Raw genomic sequence first — 14,399 nt, forward strand, 5'->3', positions numbered from 1 at the left:
AATGGAGGAAAGCTTGAGCAAGCTCTCCAGTGACTATAAGTTCCAAGGGATTAGCTTACAAGGGGTCTTAGTAGACAAGGAACTTCTTCCGCAGAAGTTCAATGCCAATGACATCCCTAAATTGAAACCAACTAACAACCCCTACTTTCACCTAAGAGCTTTTGAAACTATAATGAACATTAAGGGGATTGACAGGAAGGTCTTCCATACTTTGTTTTCGCTATCTCTAGAAACCGTTTGTCAACATTAGTTCTTTTCCCTTGAAAAGGAGAAAACCTCTTCTTGGGATGGCATAATAAACACTTTCATAGATAGATACAAATGCAACGTCTAAGTCGAAACTGGCCATAGAGAGCTTGAGATGTTGAAGCAAAAAGAGAATGAAGGTTTTACTTCTTTCTTTAATAAGTGAAAGGAAACTTCCGCTAAAATTGTTAAGGTGCCCACTGAGAAAGAATCTGTAAGGATGTTCATTAAGAATCTCCAGGAAAAGTACTCTAAGCATCTCAAATATCAAAGCAATTTGAACACTTTCAAGGCCGTCTATGACGTGGGAATCAACATTGAAGACCACCTTGCAAAGCAAAAAGCTGCTAACAACTCCAACAGTAGCTGGAAAGGAAAGAAGAACGACAATCCTTCTTCTTCCAAAACTACCCACTCGAACAATGTTAGCACCTTTAATCTGAATGAGGTCTTGGCTATGAACAACCAAGGACAAAAGAAGCCATTTAGGAGAAACTTCACACCTATGGGCATGAGTTATGACACCGCATTTGATCGCCTTCATGCAAAAGGTCTTATAACTCTCATTGGACATTTCGGGATCCACCAGTCGAAAAAAGGACGGCTAGTTGGAACCCCAATGCACATTGCAAATACTATCATGGTAGGGGCCATCTTACTGAAAATTGCTGGAATCTAAAGGAAGCCATTCAAGATCTCATTGACAATAACAACTTCCATTGCCTTCTGCAAGCAAGAAGCCAAGTATTAATAATGCTCCACTTTCAGATTCCTTGGCTATTTCTGATGAGGAAGATCATGTCGATCCAACAACCCTCATTAAACCAGTTGAAGAGATTCATGCCATCGAAGAAGAAGAGGAAATCTTTTTGGATGCTAAGAAGCACACTATAGGTGAGTCGCCGGCTAGTAAAGAAGAGGTATGGCACCTCATAAACACGCTGATACAGGCAATTGATATATGTCGCGAAACCCTCGACCATCTAAAAATGGTTCAAAATAAGCGCGATATGGAAAAGATGACAACTGCTAAGACTATTCAGAGAAAACCCTTTTCTCTCCAAGTAGTCGAAAAACCCAAAAGGAGCAATAAACCTTATACTCCAATTGGGACCTCTTATGCAAATATGTTTTAAAAGCTCTTCGAGAATGGGAAGATTAAACCTCTTGAGCCAAGACCTGTTGAATCACTAAAATGGACAGATAGATTCTATTGTCCATACCATCAATCTGGGGGACACACCATTGAACATTGCTTCAAGTTTAAGGATCTAGTCCAAGGACTAATTGATAGCAAGAAGTTGGTCCAAATAACTCCAGAAAAGGATGCTAGTATTAATAGAGTTTGGGAAAGCGATGATGAGGATGTCTACCTCAAAGATTTGGAAGAAACTCCACTTTCCACAATCTATCCAGTAGATGACATTTGGGATGAAGAAGACTCACCCATAGATGTCCTCACAAGATCAGGGAGAGTGCAACCTCCCATTACAACACAACCTATTCCTACTACCCAACAAATTCCCGTACCTATCATAGAGGACAATGATGTTGCCAAACAACTCAAGAAGACTAAAGTCGAGATGAACGTATGGAAATTACTAGCCACATCCCGTGAGCATAGAGTGGCAGTAATGGATGCCTTGGCTAAAGTGGGAATAGATTCTAAAACCACTCCTGAGGGGTTAGCTAATTTCCTCACGAGTGATCTTCCAAGTCCCATCAACCTAATCACTTATTTTGACAAGGATCTACCTCTAGAGGGTGATAAACATAATAAGGCCTTAAACCTCACAGTAATCTGCAAGAGAATTAATGTCCAAATGACTCTTGTAGATAATAGGTCAGCAATTAATGTTTGCCCACTTCGTACTGCGAGGATGTTAGGAATAAGAGATGAAGACTTGTCTCCATCCACACAAGGAATAAGAGCTTATGACAACACTCGTCGCCAAGCTCTTGGGACTATCACTTTGAATGTCACGGCAGGAGTCATTGAACATGCTACTACTTTCCAAGTGGTAGATATCAAAGCTTCTTTCAACTTATTATTAGGGCGCCCTTGGCTTCATGACCTTAAGGCCGTCCCTTCATCCCTTCATTAACAAGTGAAGGCCATAGTTGGAGGAATTCCTATCACTATCGATGTTTCTCCAATGAGAATTAAGGCAATTGATAAGCCTATTATAAATGTGGAGCACGATGAAAACGATGAAGACTTATGGGGATTTAATGCAGAAGAGGTCTCTTTTATCGACGAAGATGAAAAGACCCGTCCCTATGACCTCCATACGAACATGATAGTCAATGGTATACTCCAAAAACAAGGACACTTTCCTGGAATGACTCTAGAAAAGAAGAAAGGAGTAGCAATGCAAATGGGATCGCTTGGCCTTCCTAAATTAGATACTTTTGGACTTGGTTTGGAACTGACTCCGAAAGACTATAAGCAAGCCCGGGAAAAGATTAACACATGGAGGAATGCTCGTACTCAAAAGAAAGCAATTCCAATGGACCAGTTTCCTTTCACTCTAAATGGTCAATTCACAAGAGAGGGTGAGGACTACCCATGCTACGAATTTCCTGAGCCTTTTGTCAAAGATGGGATAAGACAACCTGGGTTCGAAATCTTCATGGATTGCAATTTCTTAGATGACATCCCAATTCCTATCCATAAGGAGAAAGCACCTCCATGCTTGGACTTTAATGTCATGGGATTACTCTTAGGCTACGAGAAAAATGAGCCTAAGCGTATCAATGACAATTATGCGCTTATTCAAACGGCCTTGCAAAGTGAAGACTTCGATCCTACAAAGCTCATTACTCCGGTAGAAGGATTAGTTCAAGGATGGAGAGATTGTAAAGGTGACTACACCAAGTGGAAGAAAGATCTCCATAACAACAGGACAAGGACCAATGTTCGACGAGTCTGAGTTAGAGTCTGAGCCTGAATTCGAGTCTTCTTTAGTCGAGTCTTCTAAACCTTCTGTAGTAGCATCCTCTTCTCTCCCTTCTACTTCAAAGTTTACCCCTAGGAAAGTTAGTATTCAAGTCCCAGTGGACATCTCTTTATTTGATGTAATGATTACTGAGTTTAATAACATGTCTTCTTCCGCTTACTCCTCGTGTGTCATTCCCTTACTCAAGATAACGAGCATTGCTTAGCTAACAATGAAAAAAATAAAGAAATAATTAAGGCAATGGAAACACTTGAGAATAAAACACCGGTAATTGAAGATACTGAAACAGTTGATATCTCAAAAGATCCAACCGTTAAAAGAGAAGTTAAAATTGGTCTAACTCTTAATAAAGAAGAAAGAACCGATTTAATAAATCTACTAAAAAAATTCATAGATGTGTTTGCTTGGTCATATGAAGATATGCCAGGAATAAATAGAGAAATAGCTCAACACACAATACCACTAATCCCAAGAATGAAACCTGTAAAATAAAAGTTACGTCGAATGAAACCCGACGTAGCTCTAAAAATAAAAGAAGAAGTTCAAAAACAAATAATAGCAGTCCAAAGGAATACCCCGAATAGGTCACAAATGTGGTACCAGTCCCTAAGAAAGACGGAAGGATAAGAATGTGTGTCGACTACAGAGATCTAAATAAGGCAAGTCCAAAGGACGACTTCCCTTTACCACACATCAATATTTTGGTAGATAATACAGCGAATCACACACTTCTCTCATTTATGGATGGGTATGCAGGATACAACCAGATTCTCATGGCAGAAGAAGACATGGAAAAGGCTACATTCATAACACCATGGGGCACTTACTGTTACACGATAATGCCATTTGGGTTGAAACACGCGGGTGCCACTTACCAAAGAGCAGCGACTGCCTTACTCCATGACATAATACATAGAGAGGTAGAAGTCTATGTGGATGATATGATTGTAAAATCAAAAGATCGTCCAGGACATCTAGTAGCCTTAAGGAAATTCTTCGAAAGATTAAGGAAATACAATATGAGACTAAACCCATCTAAGTGCGCTTTTGGAGTTACCTCAGGGAAACTCTTGGGCTATGTCATTAGCTCTAGAGGAATAGAGATAGACCCAAATAAGATTAAAGCAATCATGTCAATGCCGCCGCCCAAGAGCGAGAAGCAGATTCGAGGATTCATTGGCCGGTTGCAATACATCAGTAGTTTCATATCCAAGCTAACCACGATTTGTGAACCAATATTCAAGAAGCTTAAAAGAATGTACCAGTAATATGGGACGACGAGTGCCAAAAAGCCTTTGAAAAGATCAAAGCCTATCTCGCTAATCCTCTTGTGTTAGCACCAGCGCTTTTAGGAATTCCTCTTCGATTATACCTAACAGTCACTAAAGAGACAATGGGAGCTATGCTTGCGCAAGAAGTAGAAGATAAAGAGAACGCCATCTACTACATAAGTAAGAAGATGCTCGAGTATGAAGTACGCTACACACCACTTGAGAAATTGTGCCTCGCACTAGTGTGGGCCACAACCAAGTTAAGACACTACATGCTCGTTCATACAGTCTATGTGGTATCTCGAATGGACCCACTAAGTATCTCTTCGAGAAATCTACACTTAACGGGCGAATATCAAGATGGATAGTCAATTTAGCCCAATTCAACGTAAGGTTTATGCCTCAAAATGCTATTAAAGGATCAGTGGTCTCGGAATTCTTAGCAGATTTCCCAATAGAAGATTCGACGCCAATGCATGAAAATGATTTTCCAGACGAAAACTTAATGCTTACAGAAGATGATACTTGGACGTTATACTTCGATGGAGCCTCAAACCAAAAGGGTTGTGGCATAGGGGTATTATTAGTATAACCTAAAGAAGAACACGTCCCAATCTCCATAAAGCTAGACTTCGACATTACCAACAATCCTGCGGAATATGAAGCATGTGTGGTAGGCCTCGAAACTGCTTTGGCATTAGGAGTAAAGAAACTTCGAATATTCGGAGACTCTTCTTTAATCATTAACCAGATTTCCAAAAGATGGAAAGTAAGGAGTGCAAGCTTAGCTCCTTATCAAACATACTTAGAAACCCTTACTAATCAACTTGAAAAGGTAGAATACACATATCTACCAAGAGAGGAAAATCAATTTGTTGATGCCTTGGCAAGACTAGCTTCAATGGTTAGAATTCCTAAGAAAATTGAGCAAATGCCTCTAACAATAGAGAAAAGGCATAAACCAGCTTATATCCAAGCTATAGAAAATGATGAGGTAGTTCAAGAACAAGAGGAAGAGGAAGAACCTTGGTATACTGACATCCTCAATTATGTCACTAAAGGTGAATATCCACCTCACACTGACAAGAGAGCGAAGCGAGCTCTAAGACTTTTTGCTTCCCAATATGTACTCATAAACGATGAGCTTGATAAAAGGGTACCTAAAGGTAGAGCTCTCCTATGTGTAGGCAAAAAGGAAGCTCAAAAGGCAATGAGAATAATTCACGAAGGAGTATGTGGAACTCATATGAATGGCAAAATGCTAGCCCAAAAAGTAATGTGTCAAGGATACTATTGGAATACCATGAATAGTGATTTCCATCAATATGTAAAGAGATGCCCTAAATGCCAAATATACGCTAACTTGCAACACGTTCCTCCGTCACTCCTTTACACCTATACATCACCATAACCATTCTCAACATGGGGTATAGACATTATTGGAAAAATCACCCCTCCTTGGACAAGAGGTCATGAATACATCCTAGTGGCCATTGATTACTTCACAAAATGGGTTGAAGCAACATCATATGCAAAACTCATCGCAAAACATGTAGCAGTCTTTATTAAAAGAAACATAATATGTCGGTATGGAGTCCCACATGAAATGATAAGTGACAATGGAACTCATTTTCAAGCGGAATGTGAAGAATTACTTTAAAATTATGATATTCAACATCATCATTCTTCCCCATATAGGCCTCAAGCAAACGGTGCGGTAGAAGCAGCCAATAAGAATTTAAAGACTATCATCGAAAAAATGACAGAAAATTACAAGGATTGGCCTGACAAACTCCATTTTGCTCTTTGGGGTTATCGCACGTCAATTCGCTCATCTACAGGAAATACGCCATTCTCCTTAGTCTATGGGATGGATGCCGTACAACCTGTAGAGCTAGAAATACCTTCCTTACGCATTGCGTTGGAAAGTAAACTCGATGAAGTCGAATGGATTAGAGCAAGATATGAGGAGCTAATTCTACTCGATGAAAAACCACTAGAAGCTCTACATCATACTCAATGCTATCAAACTCGCATGGCTAGACACTTTAACAAAAAGGTCAAGACAAGAAACATTAAAGTGAGAGACTTAGTGTTAAAAGCATTAAGAAAAAATGTTCTAGACCCAAGAGGCAAATTTAGGCCTAATTGGTGCTGCAAAACTAACTGATATGGATGGTAACGAATTCTCAAAATATGACGAACCTTGACCAGCTTAAGAAGTTCTACCCATGATAACTTGAGTAACATACTCAAGAGAGCTACGTTTGGCCTGATTCCTTAGGAAAGGATACGTAGGCAACTCTTTACAGGGTGCGGCCACTTTAATTTTTACAAATCTTGCATCCCTGTGTCAATGCGTCAACACAGAACAAGCGGCGCGCAGAATTCAAGACCAGCGCTGCACGACAGCATCTATTGCACAACGACAGGATCCAGCGCACCGCAACACGATTGTCGCGCTGCGACAAATTTAAATTTCCAGCGCCAATATTTTTTCGTCGATCTGGGCGGATTTTGGTGTATTTCGAGAATTCTAGACTTCCGTACTCGAACAATTTTCGAGATTAATTCAAGTCGTTTTCATTGCTTTGATAAAAAAGTCAATTTGATTTAAAAAGCCGAAAATTGCATTGATAAAAATAAAAAAAATTATATTATTGATGGAATTAAAAATAAAGGTTTAAAAAATAAAATTGACTTAAAAATAAAATTAACCAATTGGTAGTAAAAGCAATGCTCTAATCTGTCTTCTCTTTTCTGGCCCTTTTCCAATTCTTCTCCGCCTCTTCTTCATCATCCATATTTTTCACCAATAGGGATCCCTTAGAAGATCTACACACAATATTAGAATTGATAATTTCTCCAATAGCCATTACACCATGTTTCTTTTCAACCCATATTTTCTTTTCTGCAGAGTTAATCTTTCTTTTCCCCTTTCCCTTGGTAGTACTTTTCTTCTTAGGCATAACAGGGGTCTTGAATTCAACTCTTTCACCTAAGCATTCCTTAGGAGGAATTTTCTTATCTCCTAGGCGGTCTTTCACATTAGTCTTGCTCATCTTTCGGGCATTGTTCTTGTCCTTTTGAGACCTACGAATTAGCCACTGCTTCACATCTCTAGATAAAGAAGGAGGGACCTTTTGGGAAACAACTTCCCACAAAGGTCTAGCACACCAATAGTCATCAAACTCTCTATGTCTTGTGAAGCGAGAAATTCATAAGGGCGACGAAGATCTCCGGAGGGAATGAATTGAGCAAGTCCATATTGTTTTTTCACCCTAGAAGGGTAATAAAAGGTCAACTTGGACAAGCTGGGAAGACGACAAAAAGGTTGGCTATTGACACCAACCATCTTTTCAATCTTCCACCAAGGAACAACCCACTTGATGGCAAAGTCGCAAGTTTCAAAGATTCTACTCCACTCCCGGAGGCCCATTTTTATGGAGAAGCGTTTCTTCCTTCTTACAAAGAAATTTGGTGTATATTTTTCAATATTGTCAGGAGGACTGATTAATTCAAGTCTCTCCATTAACCATACCTGCAAAAATTCAATGCAAATAGTTAGAATTACTATACAAAATTAAATATTTTAATTAAAAGTATTAATTTTCTACTTATAATAAAATTGGGGAACCTCGAAGAGGTGCTTTTGGATCTCTTTTTAGCTCGTCTAAACTAAGCATTGTTTCTCCAACAATTAATGACATTGGGTTTCTTCCTGATTCAATTTTCTCCATGACAGACACTAATATTGCTTGACCCTCACGGATGTTACCACTAGTGAGGAGATATGGGCTAAACATGGAAAAGAGGAAAGCCCTTCGCTTATAAACATGAAAAGACTCCGAGCGTGGTCTATCAAAATAAAAGCGTGCAAATTCTTTTAAATTAACCACATTCCCATGCACAATATCTTTTAAGTCTCCATCCCTAAGGTTAAGGAAACGCTCAAAATCCTTATAATAATACTTGCCCACCTTAGGAATTACCGCAAGATCTAAAGAAGGGAAGCCAAGGATGATACCAAATTCTTCCGGTAAAGGGCAAATTTCATCATGACCTAATCTAAAGAAATGAGTGTCGGGATCCCAATACTCTAAGGCAGTATGAATAAAGTCTATGTCAAGATCTACCCCCTTAATGCAAAGCAAACCCTCCAAGTGGAAAAAGTCAAGCTCTTTCCTCTCTTTAGAATTCAAAGACCGACACCACTCACGAGTAAAATTGCTAAAACTCTTAGACATGATGAGAAATTAAAAAAGAGAGTATGTTTTCAGTTCGAATTATACCAAAATCGACGGATTTGGGGGCTATTTATAAACAGAGCTGACGCAAACCGGAAAATAAAATCAGCATGCCACAACAAAGGTTTCGCGCCGCGACAATTTTAATTTTTCCCACGATAGAATTACTCGTTTCGCTGACCATATGTTATCCGACTTTGACTTGGAGTCGTACTTTGACTGTACGGTTTTGATTCTTTTCAAAGCCTTATCCAAGCATTATTTTTGGCAACATTTATTCCAAACACTTATTCCATATTTGATTATTTTGAGCTTAATTAAATCTAAGCTTATTTTTAGTCAAATTCGATTTTATTTTTCATTTTTTCTTTTTGGGGGAGAAAGTCGGATACCTTCCATTAATAATAAAAATGACGGAAATTTTTGCGCAAAAATTAGTCATAATCTTTTCACACACTCATATGCATATAAAATAAAAAATAAAAATGCAAAAGATAAAACAAACATAGTAATCATAGGATATATATACAATATGTCTAACATAAGTGTCAAGTCAAAACAAGCAAAATCCTACAAAGTCAAAATAAAAAAAATATACAGGTACAACTATGATGACGGAGGATGTAATGAGGAGGAACTCCAAACATATCAAAGAACTGTACAACCCGAGGAGTCAACCCCTCACCAGCATTAGGATCACTAGTGGTCGAGATCGAAAGAGTGGGGCCAGTCTATCCTGCCTAACCCTACTGCTGCACTCCCAGCTGCTGAGGCTGCTGCGACAATATGCCAACCTCATACGTCCCACCACCTGCTTAAGGAGCCGATGTCGCGCCTCCTTGGCCAGTCGGCCTCTTTGAAGCACCCTCAGACGAAGAGTCGGAATCCTCCACTACTACAGTGTGGTCTGACTCTGCTCGACCACCTTGGCTCCCTGCCGAAGTACGTCGACGTCTCGAGCCAGGTCCGGATCTCTCCCTCCAATCCTCAGGTCTCGTACGTGTTGGAGGAACAGGCTGAAATAGAAAAACAAATCAAGTCAAGCATAGAAAATAAGCAAATAAGAGTAAGCAAGGATGACAAGAAGAAATACCTCCATGCCGTCATCACCACGACGACAACTAGCTCGGTGACTCAATCTCACGAGCTGATAACGAAAGGCGTCCATGGCTCTCGCCATCCTCGTTATCACCTTGCGTGAGAACTGTTAAGTAATAAAGTCAGAATCAATCAAGGAACATGTATGCAAACCAAATAATGATAAAATACTTACCGAGGTCTGGTGGCGAGGTATCGACCTCTCTACCAAGCACTAGGGCTCAGGGGACAGAGGAATAATCTCCTCGACCGGGCCAAAAGACCCCTGGTAGGTGATAGACACCTGTGGAGGCACGAACACCGCAGCTGCTGCCGTAGCCTGTCAAAATAAAATCTAGGTGATTAAAATTTGCTATGGGGCTATCAAGAGAATAAACCAAAGGCACGAAATGTACCTTCGCCTCCTCTGATATGCAAGGTGGTGGAGCCAAACACGACATGTGACTCTCGCCATAACTCTGGTCCAGATGAATATGATGCTGCTAATCCGTACCAGCTGGCAATCTACCTAGATGGACTCTCATGGCCATCTGGTCCAACATATGCCGTGGGGGATGAACAGGAACGATAAAGGATTTTGAAGAGTGCTGAATTGCAACTCTCTCATCCAGATACACCACAACGTCATACGTCCCCTGAAAATAGCGACGTTGAGCTGTATACAGGATAGCCGGTGTAGGAAGGTTAAAATCGACCTATGGCGAAATTGGACCTCAGGCCCCTACAAAATGAATACCCGTGAGATAGGATCCTACTAAGCTGCAAAAGAACAAAAATGTTAGGCAAAGCATACCGAGAGAATTAACTCTCGAACATGGGCGGTAGCAGTCTAGTCATTGTAGCGGCCTCCCCAACTAGCAGCAATGGGGAGCCCACGAGGCGAGGGCCTCACCAGTGAAAGAGACGGGAAGTACTCGTAGAACCAGAACTATAATAATAGGGAAGCATCAGCAAGTGCTAACACATATCTAAAGTACACTTTAGTAAAGAAAAGCAAGGCATACCTCTACGATCCTCCAGAAACTAGAAAGTGTGACCTCCTCACCAAAACTGCGATGGCGACAAGCGAGTCGCAATCCAAGCAGGAAGTTAGCATAGGCCATACTGGCCCAATCATATGTTTCGACCATATGAAGGTCATGAAGAGCAGGTAGGTAATAGAGTAGCACTCGGCTACCCTTGTCAGGAGAGAAAGTCCCTGACAAAAGGATCAAAACAAAGATGCGCACCCGCTGCTCCGGGGTGGTCGCATCGTCTCTGAAAGCCTCTACGAGCATGGTCCAACGAATACATCGTTACTAATCTGTAACGGTTGAGCCTCGCCACGAGCTCGAATAGCGATAGGACCGAGTAGCTCCCTTACCTCGGGAGAGAAAATGGTGATATCGCTGCCGAATGGAACTGTAGTAGTTCGAAACCCGAGTCTAGTGATGAGAGTGAATTCGACAGGAGTGATAGTTATCTTACCCCAAGGAAAGTAAAAAGTGTTGGTGGTGTCCCAAAAGAACTCCACCAAGGCTCGAATCAGAAAACGACACGAGGACAAAGAATAGAGAGCCTGAGTGTCCTGCAACAATGGAGTCAGACCACAAGACTCCCACAGCCCACGCAACTCCTCGTTGTTGCAAAAATAAGACTCGAACAGCTGCCCGATGGTGTCGTTGCTCGAGCCATGGCAACGAACTCGCTTATCGGTCATCCCAAGACGGACTCGCTCCGAGATGTGAAACAGGGGCGTAAAGTACAAGGTACGCCCATCTCACTCAAGGAACTCCCCCAGATTAGTGGAAGTACCCTCGAAGGCGTCGACATGCATGCTAATTATGCAGCAAACAGTAAATCAAAGGTTCGCCTAGCCGCATGATACTATGTTCGTAAAAAAAAAAAACAGAGTATGTAGTACTAAAACAGAGCATAATTTTGATTCAAGCAAGCTAGCATTTTCAAGCAATCAAACAATTTCTTGCAATACTAGGACAAATATTGTGACAAATTGAGCATGAATAGCTAGCAAAACATGAAGAACAAGTCACATTGTTCTCACTAACTCAAGGAGTTCAACAATGGCAAATCGCTCATTTCTTCACCAAATTGAGTCAAACAAGTCTCAAAACACTCCTAAGGTGATATACAAGCATAAATAAGAAATTCCATGGCATTAAATTCAACAAACAAAGAGAATTAAGCAATATAAGTCTCGGTTTTTTCGGAAAACCGCGAATAAACATGCACAAATAGAGTGAGTTTGAACAAAACTTACATACATCGGCAAAGTACAGATCGAGAGCTTTGATTTGCAAAAGATTTGAGTGAATTTCGTTGAGAAACGAAGGAGAACGAGCAAGAGGAAGTTTCGAGCGAAACCAAGCAAGAATGAGGCACGAACAGCAAAATGAGAAAGAAGGGGTTTAAATTCGGAAAACACGACTCCAGTGCAAAACGACAGGCATATCGCGCCGCGACAGGCCTAGCATGTCGCGACAGTGCATGGCAGCGTGCTCTGGCTCCCTTTCCTCAGCGATGCAATTTGTGGCCCCCATATTGATTTATGCGGACCTCATGCAGCAATTTCAGGTTCCTTGGTACACCAGTTAGCCCCTATAAGCAAATTGACATGATTGGTAGTCGGCTCGATTACAATCACGGTAAGTGATCGATCTGATGATGATCGTCTCACTTAGCTTAAGCGCCTAAGCATTGGCTTATCGCAAGCACCAAGATATTGGTTTATAAAGAAAACGCAAACATCAAATGCACAACAAAGTACAAACAACAGCACCGCAAGTATTCTAGCAAAGCACTAGCAAAATGAGAGTCAACAAGTAGTGATCTTCGATAACTTTCCTAAGAAAGTTATCACGTAAAGCTGAGGATCGTTACAAGCAGAATGGTCTTTGACGACGTTCCCTAGCATGTGGAGGGTTGTCACAGCAAAACTGAAGATGACTACAAGTAGAGTCACCTTCGACGACAGAAGTTGTCATAAAAGCGGAAGATGGCTACAAGCAGAGTTATCTTCGACTATGTTCCTTGGCTTGCGGAAGATGGTCACAAAGCGGAAGAAGATCGCTACAAGCAGAGCAATCTTCGATGGTGTTCCCTAAGATATGGAAGACTGTCATAGCAGAAATTGAAGGCAGCTACAAGCAGAGCGGTCTTCAGGCGATGTCCCATAGCTTGTGGAGGTCGTCACAACACAAATTCGGTTACCCTAGAGACGTGTGCTTGACGATGCAAGATACGCATTTCTTAACTCTTTTATCTGTTAAACTAACGCTAGTTTGCAGGTATAGGAGTTACAAGAATGATTTCGGATCGCAGAACGTTCTGAGTCATTCTCCGTCCCTATCGATACTTTGACTTTTGTTTTCGAAACATGCGTTTCTCCAAAATCAGTCAAAGTGGGGGCTACTGTAGACACCTAATTGTGTCTCCCCAAAAACAAAACCCAGCGATGAGTACCTTTCACGTCATTGATTATCGAACGAAGTGAAAGTGTGAAAAGTCTTGTGATGCGGTTGTTTAAATAAAATATCTTTCTATCTGTTTTCGAAAATGTACTCTGTTTATGAAAATGTCCAGTCCAATTTAGTTTGGTCCATGATAAGGGTCCAATAATAGTATAGTTGGATTGGGATCGAAAAGAGCTTTCCAACGATATATTATAATCCCACTTCCGATGAATAATGAGGAAGTTATGGCCAAAATACTAAATTAGGCCTGAAATGGTTTTATGTGGCCCAATGATCTAGTGGAGGGCCCATTAATTAATAATCCTAAAGTTATTAGGATTGATTTTAATCTTCTAGAATAATCTAGAAGGTTATTTTGAGTTCTAATGAGATTAGGATTAATAATTATATCTTTTATGAAAATAAAGAATTCTATTTAGATTAAAACAAGTGTTTTAAAGAGATTAAATCTGATTTTCAAAGATAAGTACGGGCGATATTAATCGAATTTAATTAAATTAAGGATTAAGGGTTTTTAGAAAACGTGTGAACCAACGCGAAACGACAAAGCTGGCGCGCCACGACAAGCCTGTCGTACAGCGACAGGGCTATCGCGTTGTGCTGGTACCTGTCGTTCTGCGACAGAGGTAATTTTATTCCTGATAAGATTCTGTCTTTTTTTGATCGTTTTCAGACTATTTTTCTTATAAATAGGGTTGTGTTTCCCCTTTTTTATCATTCACAACAATCATCTAATTCTATTCTCTATTCTCTTAAGCAATAGCTTATTCTTTCTCTCTCTTTCTAAGCTTAGCCTTTTACAAACACAATACCGCATTCACGAGTCTTAGACATTCCTAGCCAAGCTCGAAGTTGCCTTAGCCCTAGACGTGAAAGGTTGATAATTTTTGAGGGTTTGGTCCCAAATCTCTATTTCAATTATTTAAATTAATTGTTTGATTTAATATTTTCCTTGAAGTTACTAACGTGTGTATTGTTTTGATAGAAAGAGATACGAGGCAACAAAGTAAGTAGTTTTATTTCTTTATTTCTTTAGAAAGCATGTTTATATTATTTTAATTCCTAGTATCATGTTAGGATGTCTTTATTGCTTTCTAGTGTTAT

The sequence above is a fragment of the Chenopodium album genome, chromosome 18 (assembly GCF_948465745.1).
Source record: "Chenopodium album chromosome 18, dcCheAlbu1.1, whole genome shotgun sequence".
NCBI classification, from domain to species: domain Eukaryota; kingdom Viridiplantae; phylum Streptophyta; class Magnoliopsida; order Caryophyllales; family Amaranthaceae; genus Chenopodium; species Chenopodium album.